Source organism: Giraffa tippelskirchi, chromosome 9, assembly GCF_054371585.1.
Source record: "Giraffa tippelskirchi isolate mGirTip1 chromosome 9, T2T-mGirTip1v1.2.pri, whole genome shotgun sequence".
In the NCBI taxonomy this organism is placed as follows: Eukaryota; Metazoa; Chordata; class Mammalia; order Artiodactyla; family Giraffidae; genus Giraffa; species Giraffa tippelskirchi.
In genome coordinates, this window is record NC_137283.1 from 56187200 (window position 1) to 56203591 (window position 16392).

At 46.0% G+C, this 16392-nt stretch overlaps 1 protein-coding gene across 1 annotated transcript in view; it reads right to left on the minus strand.

The window, feature by feature from the left end:
* Positions 1-16392, minus strand: part of LOC145520386 (uncharacterized) — a 46409-nt gene that overhangs the window by 17796 nt on the left and 12221 nt on the right. The gene's annotated exons all lie outside the window — the stretch shown is intronic.

Here is a 16392-nt window from a genome sequence, read left to right on the forward strand (position 1 = left end):
CCACTGGATAAGAGAGAATATTTTGTAAGAGACTATTTTTATATGAATATTTTATTTATATTGAGTCTGCCTGTATCATCCCACGGCCTGTGCTCCTTCTCAATTCTGGTACTCCCTTTGGGGTGAGGAGGGGCCAGGCCTGGGTGTGGGGTGACCCTGATTTACATGGCTGGGTTCTCCAGCCCTGGTGGCCAAGTGGGCAGGAGCGGCCCCAGACGCCAAGGCCCTGCTGGCATCAGTTTCCCCGAGAAGGAAGCGGGTCCCTGGCCCCGGCCTGTTGAGCTCCGGCCTTTTGAGCAGGGCCCCCGAGTGGTGGCCTCGAGAGGAGCCGTGTGGAGGGCAGGCTCATGTCACGGGGACACGTTATAACCGCCTGGCAGAAGCCAGCTAAGGGAGCCCGCTCCTCCTTGGGATGCCCTGCCGCTGCTGGGCATCCTCAGCTATGGGCCAGCAGAGCTGGGCAAGGGGCTCCCTCAAGCAGCAGGGCTTCCTGGATGGCACGGTCCCAGAGCGCAGAGAGGTGTGGATGAGGCCTCTGCACTGGGTCCACCGATGTCCAGTGCCTCTCAACCTGGAAGTCTCTCCTCCAGGAGGGTGTGGGTGTTCTAATGCGTGTCTGTTTGCATTTCCCTGTGTGTGTGTGTGTGTGTGTGTGTGTGTGTGTGTGTGTGTGTGTGTGTGTGTGTGTGTGTGTGTGTGTGTGTGAGAGAGAGAGAGAGAGAGATAGAGACACTTTAGGGACCCTCAGCACTGTTGTGTGACCGCCCCCTCGAGCACCTTCCAGGTGCTGACGTGTACGTCTTGTGCGCTCCTGCATGTACATGGCTATCTGTGTATCTCTCTCCATGTGCCTGGGAGATTCAGGGTGCTGTCTGCCTCTTGATCTGCTGGTCCTGGGGGTGTCTGCTTGAGGGTGAGGGCTTGTGGTGTGAAGCAGGTTGCTGGGACCTTTGGCGATTGTGTTGAGCCACCAAGAGATGGCACCTCTGAACTGTTTGCCCACAGACACTGATGAAACTCAGATACCTTTGAGACAACAGTCCCCTGGCCCCACACACTGGGACCCCCTCAGTGTCTATAGGCAGTGTCAGACTCCCCAGTGTTAGCACCGGGCCTGGATCACAGCGTGGACAAATAAAATGACTGGACAGTTGCTTGACTTCTTCCCTTGGACCTTTTTTGTCTTCTTTACATGGGTGTCTGGATGTGTAGGCATGTAAAGGGATGAGTGGATGGACGGATGAATGAGTGGATGGGTGGATAGAAAGATGGATGGATAATGGATGAGTGGGTAAGTGAATGGGTAGATGGATAACTAGATGGATGGATGAGTGGATGGATAGACAGATGGATAATGGATGGATGGGTAGGTGGGAGGTCAGTGGGTAGGTGGATGGATCGGTGAATGAATAGATGGATGGATGAATAGGTAGATGGGTGGATGGATGGGTAAGTGGAAGGATAAATGGATGGATAATAGATGGGTGGGTAGGTGGGTGGGTCAGTGAATGGTTAGATGGATGGGTGAGTGGGTGGATGAATAAGTGGATGGTAATGGATGGGTGAGTGGGTGGATGAATAAGTGGATGAATAAGTGGATGGTAATGGATGGGTGGGTAAGTGGGTGGGTGGTGGATGAGTGAGTAGATAGGTGGATGTATAGATGGGTGAATAATGGATAGGTGGGTGAGTGGGTCACTAGATGGATAGGTGAATGGATGAATCAGTGAGTGGATGGAGGATGGTAGATGGACAGGTAAGTGGGTAGGTAGATGGATGGATGGATGGGTGAGTGAGTAGATGGGTGGATGGATGCATGGATAATGGATAGGTGGGTACATGGGTGGTCACTCGATGGGGAGAGGGATGGGTGGATGGATAGGTGGATGAATGGATAGGTAGATGGAGGTATGAGTAAGTGGATGGAAGATGGGTAAGTGGATGAATAGATAAGTGGGTAGGTAGATGGATGGGTGGATTTAGTGACTAGGTGGATGGACAGATGGATGGATAATGGGTGGGTAAGTGAGTGAGTTGGTGGATGAGTAGATGGATGAATAGATGAATGAGTAGATGGGTGGATGGATAAATGGATAAATAGTAGATAGGTGGGTATGTGGCTGGATGGGTAGATAGAAGGATGGATGAGTAAGTGGATAGGTGGGTGGATGGATTGATGGATGCTAATGGATAGGTGGGTATGTAAGTGGGTCACTGGATGGGCACATGGATGGGTGAAGGGATAGGTGGGTGGATGGAGGGATGAGTGAGTGGATGGAGGATGGGTAAGTGGATAGATAATGGATGGATAGGTAAGTGAGTGGGTAGATAGTTGGATGTATTATTGGCTAGTAGGATGGATAAGTGGATGGATGGATGGATAATGGGTGGGTGAGTGAGTGGGTGGGTGGATGGGAGATGGATGAGTGAGTGGCTAGATGGATGGATAATGGATAGGTAGGTAAGTGGGGAGGTCACTGGATGGGTAGATAGATAGGTGGATGGATGGGTGGATGAAAGGATAGGTAGGTGGATATATGGATGGATGGGTAAGTGGATGGACAGATGGATGGATAATGGGTGGGAAAGAGGTGAGTGGGTGGATGGGTAGATGGGTGGATGGATGAGTGAGCTGATGACTGGATGGATAAGTGGATGGATGGATGCTGCTGCTATTTAGTCACTAAGTCATGTCTGACTCTGACTCCATGGATTGAAGCCTGTCAGGTTCCTCTGTGCATGGAATTTTCCAGGCAAGAATACTGGAGTGGGTTGCCATTTCCTTCTCCAGGGGATCTTCCAGACCCAGGGACTGAACCTGCATCTCCTGCTTGGCAGGTGGATTCTTTACTACTGAGTCACCTGGGAAGCCCAATTGGATGGACAGATGGATGTTAATGGATGGGTGGGTAGGTGGGTAGATGGATGGATGGATGGATGGATGAGTGAGTGGATGGGTGGATGGATAAATGGATAGTTAGATGGTTGGATAATGGATATATGGGTAAGTGGGTGGGTTGGTGGATGGGTAGATGGATGGATGGATGAGTGAATGGGTAGACGAGTGAGCTGATGGGTGGGGATGGGTAATTGGGTGGATGGATGGATAAAGGATGGTGGGTAGGTGGATGGATAGATGGATAGCTGGAGGGATGGATGAGTAGGTTGATGGGTGGATGGATGATGGGTGGGTAGGTGGGTGAGTCAGTGGATGGCTAGATGGATGGATGAGTGGGTAGATGAATAGGTGGATGGATAATGGGTGGGTGGGTAAGTGGGTGAGGGTGGGTGCATGGGCAGATGGATGGGTGGATGGATGAATGAGTGGATGGTGGATGAATAACTGGATGGATAATGGATAGTTAGGTAAGTGGGTGGGTAGATGAATGAACGGATTAGTAGCTAGGTGGATGGATAAGTGAGTGGTTAATGGGTGGGTGGGTAGAAAGATGAATGGATGGATGAGTGAGTAGATGGGTATATGGGTAGATGGATAAATAATGGATAGGTGGGTGAGTGGATGGGTAGATGGATGGATGGATGGATGGGAGTGGATAGGTGGATGGACAGATGGATGGATAATGGATAGGTGGGTAAGCGGGAGGGTCACTAGAATGGTAGATGGATGGGTGGGTGGAGAGATGAGTGAGTGGATGGAAGATGGGTGAATGGATGGATAATGGATGGATAGGTAAGTGGGTGGGTAGTTGGATGGATGGATTAGTAGCTAGATGGATGGATCAGTGGATGAACAGATGGACAGATAATGGCTAGGTGAGTGAATGGGTTGGTGGGCAGATGGATAAGTGGATGGGTGGATGTGTGGATGGATAGATGGATAATGGATGGGTGGGTCAGTGAATGGGTGGATGGAGGGTGGATAGGTAGATGGATGGATAGATGAGTGAGTGAATGGGTGAACAGATAGATGGCTAATGGATGGGCAGATAAAGGGGTCAGTAGATGGGGGATGGATAAGTAAATAGATGCTGCTGCTAGTCACTAAGTCATGTCCAACTTTGTGACTCCATGGACTATAGCCTGCCAGGCTCCTCTGTGCATGGAATTTTCCAGCCAAGAATACTGGAGTGGGTTGCCATTTTCTTCTCTAGGGGATCTTATGGACCCAGGGATTGAACCCAAGCCTCCTGCTTGGCAGGTGCATTCTTTACCACTGAGCCACCTGCGAAGCCCAATTGATGGACAGATGGATGTTAATGGATGAGTGGGTAAGTGGGTGGGTGAGTAAATGGGTAGATGGATGTATGGATAAGTGGACAGATGGATGGATAAGTGGATAGATAGATGGTTGGGTAATGGATGGAGGGGTGAGAGGGTGGGTTGGTAGATGGATGTGTGGATGGATGGATGGATAGGTAGATGGTTGGGTAATGGATGGAGGGGTGAGAGGGTAGGTTGGTAGATGGATGTGTGGATGGATGGATGTATAGATAGATGGTTGGGTAATGGATGGAGGGGTGAGAGGGTGAGTGGGTAGATGGATGTGTGGATGGGTGGATGGATAGGTAGATGGTTGGGTAATGGATGGAGGGGTGAGAGGGTGGGTTGGTAGATGGATGTGTGGATGGCTGGATGGATAGATAGATGGCTGGGTAATGGATGGAGGGGTGAGAGGGTGGGTGGGTAGATGGATGTGTGGATGGGTGGATGGATAGGTAGATGGTTGGGTAATGGATGGAGGGGTGAGAGGGTGGGTTGGTAGATGGATGTGTGGATGGATGGATGGATAGGTAGATGGTTGGGTGAATGAGTCTGGGTGGATAAATGAGCTGATGGGTGGCAGGGTAAGTGGATGGACTGATGAATGTGTGGGTAGGTGGGTGGATAGATGGGATTAGAGAGAGGAAACATACAGAAGTTTCTGGCACCTCACCCCATGTCACAGTTTTATCTCTACCTTGAAAAACCTACAGCATCTACCGTGAGTAGAGGCTCCCCAGTTCTACGGTTCTTCTGCTCCTGGTCTCATAGCACCTGAGAAAGGGGGAGGTTCTGACCAGACTCCCCAGATGATTTAATGTTAATCACACAAGATGATATCAGAAGTCACCCCATGACTTCCCTTCTCTCTGCATAAGGAATGGGCCTGGCATGAGGACAACTAGGCCTTTGAGAAGAATACCAGCCTTCATGTGGCACCTTCAGTTCAGTTCAGTCGCTCAGTCATGTCCGACTTTTAGCGACCCCATGGACTGGAGCACGCCAGGCCTCCCTGTCCATCACCAACTCCCGGAGTTTACCCAAACTCATGTCCATTGAGTCGGTGATGCCATCCAACCATCTCATCCTCTGTCATCCCCTTCTCCTCCTGCCCTCAATCTTTCCCAGCATCAGGGTCTTTTCAAATGAGTCAGCTCTTCGCATCAGGTGGCCAAAGTATTTGGAGTTTCAGCTTCAACATCAGTCGTTCCAATGAACACCCAGGACTAATCTCCTTTAGGATGGACTGGTTGGATCTCCTTGCAGTCCAAGGGACTCTCACGAGTCTTCTCCAACACCACAGTTGTGGCACCTTAGAATAATGTTAATTCCCAAGCCTGGGGCCTGCTTTCTCTCCAAGATGCCCAGCTCAGCTGTGCTCTGAGCCCCAGCTTCTTCATCTGAAAAGTGGGGAATAATCCCTACTTCACAGAGCTGTTTTGAAGGTTCTCTCTCCCAGTAAAAACTGCATGGCCCTTTCAGCGGCAGAGCAATGGATCAATGCTAAATATTAGTATTATTAGTTATTACTATTGCTGTTACTACTATTCACCCCATAAGGGTGAGATTCTTCAAATACAGTATAGAGTAATAAATATTTGGCTCTGTGTTGGGCAAAGGTATTTTTTCCCTCTTATTTCTAATGTGGCTTTTCAATAAAACTGACTCTAAAAAGGCCAAAATCATAAGAAGCTGAATCAAAACTTAGAAAATCCAGGACTATGGTGTTGAATGCTCAGATGCTGGGGCCCAGGTGTAACAAGACCGAGGGAAGTGAGCCTCTCAGCACAGGCCCACGGCAGTCACCCAAGTCCGGGAGGCACAGAGAGTCCCACACAGGACAAACCCAGGGAGAAACTCATCAAGACACATATTAATCAAACTAACAAAAATTATATTCAAAGCAAAAAATATTAAAAGCAGCAAGGGAAAAGCAACAAATAACACACAAGGGAATCCCCAAAAGTTTATCAGCTGATCTTTCAGCAGAAACTCTGCAGGCCAGAAGGGAGTGGCCAGATATATTTAAAGTTATGAAAGGGAAAAACCTACAAACCAAGATTACTCTACCCATCAAGGATATCATTTGGATCTCATGGAGAAATCAAAAGCTTTACAGACAAGCAAAAGCTAAAAAAAATTCAGCAGCACCAAACTAGCTTTACAACAAATGCTAAAGGAACGTCTCTCAGTGGGAAACACAAGTGAAGAAAAAGACCCACAAAAGCAAACCTAAAACAATTAAGAAAACAGTAATAGGAACATCAGTTCAGTTCAGTTCAGTCAGTGGCTCAGTTGTGTCCGACTCTTTGCAACCCCATGAACCGCAGCACACCAGGCCTCCCTGTCCAACACCAACTCCCAGAGTCCACCCAAACCCATGAACATACAATCAATAATTACCTTAAATGTAAATGGATTAAATGCTCCAACCAAAATACATGGACTGGCTGAATGGATACAAAAATAAGACCCATACAAGACACCCACTTCAGACCTATGGACACATAGAGACTGAAAGCGAGGGACTGAAAAAAGATATTCCATGCAAATGGAAATCAAAAGAAACCTGGGGTAGCAATACTCAGTTCAGTTCAGTCATTCAGTCGTGTCCTACTCTTTGCAACCCCATGAACTGCGGCATGCCAGGCCTCCCTGTCCATTACCAACTCCTGGAGCCTACCCAAACTCATGTCCATTGAGTCGGTGATGCCATCCAACCATCTTATCCTCTGTCGTCCCCTTCTCCTCCTGCCCTCAATTTTTCCCAGCATCAGGGTCTTTTCCAATGAGTCAGCTCTTCGCATCAGGTGGCCAAAGTATTTGGAGTTTCAGCTTCAACATCAGTCCTTCCAGTGAACACCCAGGACTGATCTCCTTTAGGATGGACTGGTTGGATCTCCTTGCAGTCCAAGGGACTCTCAAGAGTCTTCTCCAACACCACAGTTCAAAAGCATCAATTCTTTGGCACCAGCTTTCTTTATGGTCCAACTCTCACATCCATACATGACTACTGGAAAAACCATAGCCTTGACTAGACGGACATTTGTTGACAAAGTAATGCCTCTACTTTTTAATATGCTGTCTAGGTTGGTCATACCTTTTCTTCCAAGGAATCAGTTCAGTTCAGTTCAGTCGCTCAGTCGTGTCCGACTCTTTGCGACCCCATGAATCGCAGCACACCAGGCCTCCCTGTCCATCACCAACTCTCGGAGTTTACCCAAACCCATGTCCATTGAGTCAGTGATGCCATCCAACCATCTCATCCTCTGTCGTCCCCTTCTCCTCCTGCCCCCAATCCTTCCCAGCATTAGGGTCTTTTCCAATGAGTCAACTCTTCACATGAGGTGGCCAAAGTATTGGAGTTTCAGCTTCAACATCAGTCCTTCCAGTGAACACCCAGGACTATCTCCTTTAGGATGGACTGGTTGGATCTCCTTGCAGTCCAAGGGACTCTCAAGAGTCTTCTCCAACACCACAGTTCAAAAGCATCAATTCTTCGGCGCTCAGCTTTCTTCACCATCCAACTCTCACATCCATACATGACCACTGGAAAAATCATAGCCTTGATTAGACAGACCTTTGTTGGCAAAGTAATGTCTCTGCTTATAAATAGGCTATCTAGGTTGGTCATAACCTTCCTTCCAAGGAGTAAGCGTCTTTTAATTTCATGGCTGCAATCACCATCAGCAGTGATTTTGGAGCCCCCCAAAATAAAGTCTGACACTGTTTCCACTGTTTCCCCATCTATTTCCCATGAAGTGATGGGACCAGATGCCATGATCCTAGTTTTCTGAACATTGAGCTTTAAGCCAAATTTTTCACTCTCCTCTTTCACTTTCATCAGCAGTCTCCTTAGTTCTTCTTCACTTTCTGCCATAAGGGTGGTGTCATCTGCATATCTGAGGTTATTGATATTTCTCCCAGCAATCTTGATTCCAGCTTGTGTTTCTTCCAGCCCAGCATTTCACATGATGTACTCTGCATATAAGTTAAATAAGCAGGGTGACAATATACAGCATTGACGTACTCCTTTTCCTATTTGGAACCAGTCTGTTGTTCCATGTCCAGTTCTAACTGTTGCTTCCTGACAAGGAGTAAGTGTCTTTTAATTTCATGGCTACAGTCACCATCTGCAGTGATTTTGGAGCCCCCCAAAATAAAGTCAGCCACTGTTTCCCTATCTATTTGCCACGAAATGATGGAACTGGATGCCATGATTTTAGTTTTCTGAACGTTGAGCTTTAAGCCAACTTTTTCACTCGCCTCTTTCACTTTGATCAAGAGGTTCTTTAGTTCTTCTTCACTTTCTGCCATAAGGGTGGTGTCATCTGCATTTCTGACGTTATTGATGTTTCTCCTGGCAATCTTGATTCCAGCTTGTGCTTCATCCAGCCCAGCGTTTCTCATGATGTACTCTGCATAAGTTAAATAAGCAGAGTGACAATATATAGCCTTGACGTACTCCTTTTCCTATTTGGAACCAGTCTGTTGTTCCATGTCCAGTTCTAACTGTTGCTTTCTGACCTGCATACAGATTTCTCAAAAGGCAGGTCAGGTGGTCTGGTATTCCCATTTCTTTCAGAATTTTCAACAGTTTATTGTGATCCACACAGTCAAAGGCTTTGGCATAGTCAATAAAGCAGAAATAGATGTTTTTCTGGAACTTTCTTGCTTTTTCAATGATCCAGTGGATGTTGGCAATTGATCTCTGGTTCCTCTGCCTTTTCTAAAACCAGCTTGAACATCTGGAATTTCAGTTCACGTATTGGTGAAGCCTGGCTTGGAGAATTTTGAGTGTTACTTTACTAGCGTGTGAGATGAGTGCAATTGTGCGGTAGTTTGAGCATTCTTTGGCATTGCCTTTCTTTGAGATGGGAGTGAAAACTGACCTCTTCCAATCCTGTGGCCACTGCTGAGTTTTCCAAATTTGCTGGCATATTGAGTGCAGCACTTTCATAGCACCATCTTTGAGGATCTGCAATAGCTCAACTGGAATTCCATCACCTCCACTAGCTTTGTTCATAGTCATGCTTCCTAAGGCCCACTTGACTTCACATTCCAGGATGTCTGGCTCTAGGAGAGTGATCACACCATCATGATTATCTGGGTCGTGAAGATCTTTTTTGTACAGTTCTTCTGTATATTCTTGCTACCTCTTCTTAATATCTTCTGCTTCTGTTAGGTCCATACCATTTCTGTCCTTTATTGAACCCATCTTTGCGTGAAATGTTCCCTTGGTATCTCTAATTTTCTTGAAGAGATCTCTAGTCTTTCCCATTCTATTGATTTTTCCTCTATTTCTTTGCACTGATCACTGAGGAAGGCTTTCTTATCTCTCCTTGCTATTCTTTGGAACTCTGCATTCAAATGGGTATATCTTTCCTTTTCTCCTTTGCTTTTTGCTTCTCCTCTTTTCACAGCTATTTGTAAGGCCTCCTCAGACAGCCATTTTGCTTTTTTGCATTTCTTTTTCTTGGGGATGGTGTTGATCCCTGTCTCCTGTACCTCAACATAATAAAACCCACAGCAAACATCATTCTCAATGGTGAAAAACTGAAAGCCTTTCCTCTAAGATCAGGAACAAGACAAGCATGTCCACTCTCACCACTATTATTCACTTTAGTTTTGGAAGTCCAGCCATGACAATCAGAGAAGAAAAAGAAATAAAGGAAATCCAAATTGGAAAAGAAAACTGTCACTGTTTGAAGATGACATGATACTTTATGTAGAAAATCCCAAACATGCTACCAGAGAACTACTGGTGCTAATCAATGAATCTGGTAAAGTTGCAGGATACAAAATTAATGCACAGAAATCTCTTGCTTTCCTATACACTAACAATGAAAGATCAGAAAGAGAAATTAAGGAAACAATTCCATTTACAATTGCAAAAAAAAAGATACCTAGGAATAAACCTACCTAAGGAGGCAAAAGACCTGAACTCAGAAAACTATAAGATATGGATGAAGACACAAACAGATGGCAAGATATATCATGTTGCTGGATTGGAAGAATCAATATTGTGAAAATGACTATACTACCCAAAGCTATCTACAGATTCAGTGTAATCCCTATCAAATTACTAATGGCATTTTTCACAGAATTAGATTTTAAAAACTGACATTTTGTATGGAAACACAAAAGATGCCAAATAGTCAAACAATCTTGAGAAAGAAAAACAGAGCTGGAGAGTCAGGCTCCCTGACTTCAGACAATACTACAAAGCTACGGTCATCAAAACTGTCTGGTATTGACACAAAAACAGACAGACAGATCTATCGAACAGGATAGAAAGCCCAGAGACAAACCCACACACCTCTAATCACCTAATCTGACAGAGGAGGCTAGAATACACAATGGACACAAGACACTCTCTTCAGTAAGTGGTGCTGGGGAAATTGGACAGCTACATATAAAAGAATGAAATAACAACACCTCCTAACACCATACACGAAAATAAACTCAAAATGGATTAAAGACCTAAATGTAAGACTACACTATAAAATTCTTAGAGGAAAACATAGGCAGAACACTTTTTGAGGTAAATCACAGCAAAATATTTCTGACCCACCTCCTAGAGTAATGAAAATAAAAACAAAATAAACAAATGGGACTTAAACTTAAAAGCTTTTTCACAGCAAAGAAAGCCATTAAGATGAAACATCATATTCTCCTCTGAATAGGATAAAATATTTGCAAACGAAGCAACAGACAGGAATTAATCTCCAAAATATACAAACAGTTCATGCAGCTCAATATCAAAAACAAAACCAACAACTCAATCAAAAAATGGGCAGAAGACCTAAACTTCTTCTCTAAAGAAGGCATACAGATGGCCGTATGAAAAGATGCTCAACATCCCTAATTATTAGAGAAACACAAATCAAAACTACAATGAGGTATATTACCTCACACTGGTCAGAATGGCCATCATCCAAAAATTTACAAACAATAAATGCTGGAGAGGATTTATTGGAGAAAAAGAGCACCCTCTTTCACTGGTGGTGGAAATGTAAACTGATACAAGCACTGTGGAGAACAGTATGGAGGTTCCTGAAAAAACTAAAAATAAAATCACCGCATGACCCAGCAATCCCACTCCTAGGCACATACCCTGAGGAAACCAAAACTGAAAAAGACACATGTACCCCAAGGTTCACTGCAGCACTATTTACAACAGCCAGGACACAGAAGCAACCTGGATGTCCATCGACAGATGAGTGGATAAAGAAGATGTGGTACATATACACAGTGGAGTATTACGCAGCCATAAAAAGGTATAAAACTGGGTCATTTGTAGTCATCATAGAGCACTGAGATGAACCGCCTGTGCTGTGCACCAGCTTCTCACTAGCTGTCTGTTTTACATGTTAGTTTACGCATGTCAGTGCTAGTCTCTCCATTCATGCCATTCTCTCCTTCCCCGCTCTGTGTCCTCAAGTCCTTTCTCTACATCTGTGTCTCTATTCCCACCCTGCAAATAGGTTCATCGGTACCATTTTTCTAGGTTCCATACACTACCATGTGTAAAATAGATAGCTAGTGGGGAACTAGCTAGTGGGAAAGCATTTTTATGCTCTAGATAACAGTGCATTATGACTATGGGTGAATCCACTATGAGTGGATTGACATTTCCTTCTCCAGGGGATCTTTTGACCCAGAGATCAAACCGGGGTCTCGTGCATTGCAGGCAGACTTGGAAAGGAGTACGTCAAGGTTATATATTGTCACCCTGCTTATTTAACTTATATGCAGAGTACATGATGTGAAATGCCAGGCTGGATGAAGTACAAGCTGGAATCAAGATTGCCAGGAGAAATATCAATAACCTCAGATGTACAGATGACACCACCCATATGGCAGAAAGTGAAGAAGAACTAAAGAGCCTCTTGATGAAAGTGAAAAAGCTCTGAGAGTGAAAAAGTTGGCTTTTTGAGTTCACACTCTGAACTCAACATTCAGAAAACTAAGATCATGGCATCTGGTCCCATCACTTCATGGCAAATAGATGGGAAAACAATGGAAACAGTGAGAGATTTTATTTGTGGGGACTCCAAAATCACTGCAGATGGTGACTGCAGCCATGAAATTAAAAGACACTTGCTCCTTGGAAGAAAAGCTATGACCAACCTAGACAGCATATTAAAAAGCAGAGACATTACTTTGCCAACAAAGGTCCATCTAGTTAAAGCTATGGTCTTTCCAGTAGTCATGTATGGATGTGAGAGTTGGACCATAAAGAAAGCTGAGCACTGAAGAATTGATGCTTTCGAACTGCGGTGTGGAGAAGACTCTTGAGAGTCCCTTGGACTGCAAGGAGATCCAACCAGTCCATCCTAAAGGAAATCAGTCCTGGGTGTTCACTGGAAGGACTGATGCTGAAGCTGAAACTGCAATATTTTGGCCATCTGATGTGAAGAACTAACTCATTGGAAAATACCCTGATGCTGGGAAAAACTGAAGGCGGGAGAAGGGGACGGCAGAGGATGATTGGTTGGATGGCATCACTGACTCAATGGACATGAATTTGAGTAAGCTCCGGGAGAGTTGGTGATGGACAGGGAAATCTGGCATGCTGCAGCCCATGGGGTTGTGAAGAGTCAGACACGACTGAGCGACTGAACTGAGTGCGAACCTGCTGTATAACACAAGGAATTCATCTCAGTGCTCTATGCTGACCTAGAGGGGTGAGATGGGGTGGGAGGGAGATTCACGAGGAGGGGACATATGTATTCATATAGCTGATTGATGACGTTGTACAGCAGAAACTAACACAACATTGTAAAAGACAATAGGGCTTCCCTGGTGGTCCAGTGGTTTAAGAGTCTGCCTTGCAGTGCAAGGGACACCAGTTCGATCCCTGGTCTGGGAAGATCCCACATGCCACAGAGCAACTAAGCCCATGTGCCACAGCGACTGAGCTCACGCTCTAGAGCCTGCAAGCCATAACTAGTGAAGCCTGTGCACTCGAGATCCATGCTCCACAGGACCCCACAGCCGCGCTCCACAGAAGCCACCGCAACGAGAAGTCCACGCATCACCAGTAGAGACTAGCTCCTGCTTGCTGCAACTAGAGAAGGCCCATGTGCAGCAGTGAAGACCCAGCACAGCCAAAAGTAACTAAATAAAATAATTTTTTAAGACAATAGATAGTCAATATATTTTATATTGAAAAAGAGATGAAAAGACAACCATCAGAATGGGAGAAAATATTTTCAAATGAAGAAACTGACAGGGATTAATCTCCAAAATGTACAAACAGCTCATGCAGCTCAATTTAAAAGTAACAACAGCAGCAAACAACACAATCAAAAATAGGACAGAAGACCTCAACAGACATTTCTCTAAAGAGAACACAGAGATGGCCAACAAGCACATGAAAAGATGCTCAATATTGCTTTTTATTACAGACGTGCAAACCAAAACCACAATGAGGTATCACCTCACACTAGTCAGAATGGCCATCATCCAAAAATTTATGAACAATAAATGCTGGAGAGGATTTACTGCAGAAAAAGGTAACCCTCTTTCACTGCTGGTTGACATGTAAATTGATACAGCCACTATGGAGAACAGTGTGGAGGTTCCAGAAAAAATTAAGAAAACTACCATTGACTCAGCAATCCCACTACTGGATGGTTATACCCTGAGAAAACCATAATTCAAAACGACACACGTAGCCCAGTGTTGACTGCAGCACTCTTTATGATAGGCAGGACGTGGAAGAAACCTAAATGTCCATCAGCAGATGAATGGATAAAGAAGATGTGGAACATAATACAATGGGATATTACTCAGCCATCAATAGGAACGAAACTGGTTAATTTGCAGAGACATGAATGGACCTAGAGACTATCATACAAAGTGAAGCAAGTCAGGAAGAAAAACAAATACCATACATTAACACACACACACACACACACACACACATATATATGGCATCTACAAAAGTGGTACAGATGAACACACATGCAAAGCAGAGACACAGGGTTAGAGAACAAACGTACGGAGAGCGGGGAGGAAGGGGAGGTGGGAAGGATTGGAGATGAGGATGAGCACATGAATACTACTCCATATGACACGGATAACTAAGGAGAACCTACTGTTACACAGAGAACTCTATTCAGCGCCCTGTGGGGCCCGAAGTGGGAAGGAAATCCAAAAAAGGGGGTGCACGTATACGTACAGGTGATTCACTTTGCTGTACGGCAGAAACCAACACAGCATTGTAAAGCACCTACATTCCAATGAAACTTAAAAAAACCCACTGCTACTACTATTATTGCTATTCTTCCCATGAGGATGAGATTCCTAACATGACATAGGATAGTAAGTACTTGGCTCTGTGTTGGGCAAAGGTATCTTTTCCCTCTTTGGTTTATTTCTGAAGTGGCTTTTCAACAAAACAGACTCTAAATAGGTGCAAAACCTAAGAGGCCAAATCAAGAATTAGGAAGTCCAGGACTATGGTGTTGAAGGCCCACGTGTAACAAACCTGCAGGAAGTGAGCGGCTCAGCACAGGCCCACTGCGACCACGTGGGAATGTGGGCCACCCTGTGGCCAGACCGTGGGATTTTTCCAGAAGGGCTGAGTATTGAGGTTTTCAGAGTGAAACCTCCTCCTTTTTCTGTATGTTGACAAACACCACGAGGAAGGAGTAAAGCAGCACACAGCCTGGGACATGGACCATATCTCTTCTTTTCAAGACAGAGAAACTGAGGTCCAGAGAGGCACGGGCTTCTACCCCAGACCACACAGCAGAGGGACCGCCAAGGCCAGAACTCATGCCTCCTGGGGGAGCCCTTTCCCAACACAGGGCACCCCAGAGGCGGCAGAGTCATCCGCATGCAGGTTGGGAGGATAAAGTTCCCATGTGTTGTTCAGACGTACATACATGAGCACATGTCTGTGTGCACGCACTCATAGGTCCTCTGCAGTTAAGTTTAAAACCAGCTCAAGGTTCTCCAGGGTAGGAACTGGGCCTTCCCAAGGTCTCACAGGGATGGGCTGTGCCCAGCAGAAGGCCCAGGGACCCCAATCCTCCCAGACTCCCTGCCCCTCCACTCAAGGGACTCCCTCAGCGAGACCCGGGTCAGGGGAGTCCCAGGGAGACATTTTTCTCCACCTGAGTTGCAGCCGAGCCCTCCAGCTTCAGAAGAAACGGTGACATGATCCCTGAGCCCCTAGGAAGTCGCTCATCCCCAGGGTCAGGGGAGGCCAGTCTCGGGGATGAGAATTGACAGCTTCAAGGCCCCACCACCAGGAGGAGGGGGGACGAGGGCTCTGATGGAGGCTGTCCCACGTCAGCCCACACACTCGGTCCCGAGTGCGCTCCAGTTCCAAAGAGGCTCAAGGAAGACAGAGTGGATTCAGCCACCTTAACAGGTGCCTCCGACAGGTCACCAAGCTCTGCCCCTGCTTCCCTGGGCGCCCCTCTGTCTGCCCACCCTCTTCACTGACCTGCTGTCATCTCTCCCCCGAGGAAGTCACAGCCTCCTCCCAGGCCTCTCTGCCTCCACCCAGGTTCCGTCAAGCCAGCCTCCAAGCTACAGCCAGGGGAATCCATTCCCAGCATGCCGTGTTCTGCTCTGCCTCTGGGCCTTTGCACATGCTCGTCCCTCTGACTTCTGCATGGCTGGCTCTTTCGGGTTCATAAGACTCAGTTCAATCGGCAACACTTCAAGGACACAGCGCCAACCACCCTGGCTTCCAGCACCCCTCATCCTCCATTTTTGTCTCTTTATGGCCTGTACCACGATCTGAAATGTTACTTCTCATTTCCTAGAGCCTGTGCAGTATAGTGGTGGTTAAAAGCATGGACTGTGGAGCCAGATACCCTGTGTTAAAGCCTGCCTCTGTTATTTATTGCTGTGTGGTTTAGGGCAAGCAACATAACCTCTCTGTGCCTGCCTGTCTCTATTTATAAAATGGGAGCAGTGATAGAACTATCACAATGATTGAATGAACTAACACATGTAAATTGCAAAACACAGGGCCTAGTGCACTATAAGGACTGAGGAAGCATGAGGTTTAATTAACATGCTATTCAATTTCCTGAGGGCAGGACTTTGTCTTTGTGGCCACCGGGTCTCCAGTGCCCAGCACATAGCTGAGGGTTAATATTTGTTAACTAAGAATGAATGATGATAAAATGGACAACCTAGGAG